Source organism: Pteropus medius, unplaced genomic scaffold (assembly GCF_902729225.1).
Source record: "Pteropus medius unplaced genomic scaffold, Ma_sr-lr_union100, whole genome shotgun sequence".
Classification (NCBI taxonomy): Eukaryota; Metazoa; Chordata; class Mammalia; order Chiroptera; family Pteropodidae; genus Pteropus; species Pteropus medius.
Genome location: NW_024342471.1, coordinates 24,283,434 through 24,287,166, shown reverse-complemented (window position 1 = coordinate 24,287,166; position 3,733 = coordinate 24,283,434). Strand labels below are relative to the sequence as shown.

At 54.1% G+C, this 3,733-nt stretch overlaps 1 pseudogene; it reads right to left on the bottom strand.

Moving 5' to 3' along the window:
* Nucleotides 1-935: 935 nt before the first annotated feature.
* On the bottom strand, nt 936-1,054 carry LOC120604091 (uncharacterized; annotated as a pseudogene).
* Between the last annotated feature and the right edge of the window lie 2,679 nt (nt 1,055-3,733).

Below are 3,733 nucleotides of genomic sequence, written 5' to 3'. Positions count from 1 at the left end.
ATTCAGGATTAAGTGTGATACTTCGCAAAGGCCATTCCAGCATGGAGCTGGGAGACAAGGGGTGACGTCAAACGGTGGCCCCATTATTACTGAAACGCATCTCAATCCCCCCTACTTTGCTCTTTCCCCCCGCCACTGCCCTGACTCAAGCTGCTGTCCTGCACCAGGGGACAGTGAGACAGCTGCCAGTGTGGCTCCCTGTTGCTTCTTCGGCCCCCGGGGCCTATTCTGCATATTTCAGCCAAAGGGAACTTTTAAACATTGCTTTAGTTTCCAAGATTGCCACTCAAATGACCACAAACTTGGTGGCTTAGAGCAACAGAAATTTATCTGGAGGCCAGAAGTCTGAAATCAAGGTGTCAGCAGGCCTGCGCTCCCTCCTAAGGGGAAGATCCAGCCTCCCAAACTCCCGAGGCCTCCTGCCTTGTGGATCCCTGGCTCACTGTCTCATAGCCGTGGACCCCCGGTGGGGGGCAGGCACGGGGCCGACCTGGTAGGGGCGTTGGCTGGCCACGGGTGCTGCCGAAACTGTTAAGAATAGTCACAAAGAAACTACAGTCAGGGTAGTGGCCGCACGGGCTTGGTCGTAGGACAGGATAGAGTATGGATTCTTTTCCAATTGTGATGAATTATCACTGAGGGTTTTGAGCAAGCAGCAAATAATCTGGTTTGGACTTCACAAAAGTCTTCCTCGTTGAGGACTGCCAGATTCAGCAAAAGAAAATATAGGATGCCCGTTAATTTTCAGTTTCAAACAAACTGCGAAGAAGTTTTTCTTTTTAAGCATAAGTGTGTCCCAAATATTACATGGGACATACTTACGCTGAACATTACTTATTATTTTTTTTTAAGGTGAGGCAACCCTTGGTTGACCTCACAGATCGCAAGGACCTTGTCAGCTTACAATCCCTTATTTTTTTTATTTTTATTTTTTACTCCTACAGCACCTGGTCTTCCTGGGTGGTCTCCCTTCCAAGTACTAACCAGGCCCGACCCTGCTCAGCTTCCGAGATCGGATGGGATCGGGCTTGTTCGGGGTGGCGTGGCCGAAGACTGAACATTATTTGTTTTTAATCAGAGATGCACATTCGACTGGCGTCCTGTCCTTTACGCAGCAGTCACACGGTGGCTGCTGGTGGAGAATGGGTCGGAGGAAGGCAAGGCTGGAGGTGGCCACCGTCGGGAGTGGAACGTTGCCCAGGGGAGCAAGGACGGTGGCTCTGATGAGGTGGTGGCAGTGCCGAGGGAGAAAGTGGACAGACTGGAGGTGAGTTCTGATAACAGCTCACGTTTATGAGAGCTTTGTCTATATTACCTCATTGAACCTTTACAATAGCCCTAGAAACAAGGTGCCCATGTTATACCCATTATGCAGATGAGAAAACAGAGCACAGAGAGTAACTCGCTAATTTGTGGGGGAACCAGAGTTCAAACCAGGTGTGGCCGAGTGACACGATTTGGTGCCTCTGTCCTGAAGAAGAAGCACAGAGAGGAGAGGAGAGAAACGGAGAAGAAGGAGCTGGCTTCAGCAGATCCGATGACGGCTTGGCTTTCGGACATGGCCTCCCAGCGTTTCCTGCAAGAAGGTTCACACAGAATCACCTGCCCGACCGTCTGTCTAGCTGGCTGCCTATCGCTGGTCAAGACTTTGGCCATCACACCTAACTTCTCCACATGAGACTTGGCAACCACTGAGCTGCTGGGCTCCTGGACTTCAGACCCCCCCACCGCCCCGGGGAGAGGTGAGAAACCCAGCACCCCTCTCGCGAGCGCCGGGGGCGCTTCCGCGTCCCTGTGGGTCCCCGTCCTGGAGCATCGTGCCACCTCCTCCTTCCGCATGTATCTGCGATGCCCGACGAGAGTGTTAGGAGAGGGACCTCCTCGACATCCTTTCCCTTGGGTCAGACAGAGCCAGGTCACCTTGGCAGCCAGCCTCAGACCAGGTCCCATTCAAATGAAAAATCGGCCGAGGGTCAGAAATAATTGAAGGCAATTTCAACCCTTGCTGAAATCTCTCAGAAACACTTAGGAACTTCCATTCTGAAGGCACATGGAAGCTTTTTAACACCCTCCCTCCCGGCGGTTCTCACTGGGGCCAGGCCGAGATTTCAGTCAGGGACAGCTGGGTTCCAGAGCCCGGCTCTTCCCCACGGGGCCGTCCTCACGGAAGGCTGCGGGGTGGCAGCGAGGGGAACGCTGGGCCCCAGGGAAGACTCGTGGAGGAGGCAATGCCTGAGCCGAGTCTCGAAGGACCGGCTGTTGCATTAGATCTCCTTGTCCTTGTCCCCTTCAGCATCCTGGCTGTGCCTGGGTAAGGCAGGACGTGAGGGGCACAAGAAGACAGGTGGGCAGCATATCCACAGGGATGTCCCTGGGCTGTAACCCGAACAAGGAAGGAACCATAACGAACTAGGTCACCAAAAAAGTAACGGGACTTTTGCTGACAGGCAGGCGAAGCTGGGCGGCTTGGCCGCCTTCGGGCACAGTGGTTCCTGGGGGCTCGTTTGATAGTGAGACTCGACTGTCCTCGTGCTGTTTCTCGGCTCTGCTTGTGTCTCGTTGGTGTTATCATCAAGCTGGCTGGCTTCCCAACGACCGCGGAGGTGGCCTCCAGCAGCTCTGGGCTTCCATTATCCTCGCAGCCAGAAGCTCAGAGAAAAGATCAGTCTGCCCGCAGAATCCATCGTCTGCCCCCAAAGGGCTCTGATGGTCCCTGCTTAGCTCATGTGACTGCCCCCTGTCCTATCCCGGTGTTCTAAGGCAGGGACTCTTTTGATTGGCCAGCTGGGGTCACATGTCCAACCTTGGGGGTCAAAGCAAAGGGGGTCGAGAAAGAATTGCCCTCCACGGGCAGCGGTTCCCCACTCCTGCAGCACAGGCGCCCGCCCTCGGTCTGGAGGCGCCACTCTGGGTCCCACCTCCTGCCGGGCCTGCTCCCCACGCCTGTCCGGCCTGGGGTGTACGGCATGGTCAGGAGGAGGAGAAAGATAGAAAAATAAAGATGAGACAAGCCACAGATTTACACACAATTAAAAGACAAACACAGAACCCCGGGTGGTCCCAGAAAACCACCAGGACTACTGGAAAAAGAAAAAGAGAAGACAATATGACCCTTGAACTTGAAATGCAATCAGATGACTGGGAACTGAGCATCATGAAATTAAAAACAATTTAATACGAAGCTCACGTCCTTGCATCTACTTTCTACTTAGCATCTGAGGAACGTTGGATATGCAGCGCGTGACCCTCACGGAGGGTGTGGAGAGAGGCGTGCGGCATGACCTCTGCCGCGGCGTGACCTCTACCGCGAGGCCCTGTGCCCGGGGTGGGTCCCGAGGGTCCAGAGCCCTGGGCCGTGGGGCTGCTCCTGTCTCCATGGAGACAGACGTGCCATCCTCCCAGCATTCTTCCAGATGGGTGGGAAGGTCATCATCGGGCAAGGTCCAGGAGGAGCAGCGCCAGCGTCGGAATCCAGGGCTCCCAGTCCCCCAAGTCCCCGAGGGAAACCACGTCTCTCGAGCGTCAGCTTCCTCAGTTTAGATGCGGTACTCGATGAAGGACAGCCCTGGTCCCAGACGTCGTCGGTAGGTGTGATGACCGCTGGTGGTCCAGAAGCGTCTTTGAAAATTTCGATAAGGATGTGTTTGTCTTTACAGTCACCTCCTGTTTGTTTGTTTTTTTCTCATGCACAATTACTACTTAGGGTTTTATTTAAAAATAAATTTGCTTTTGC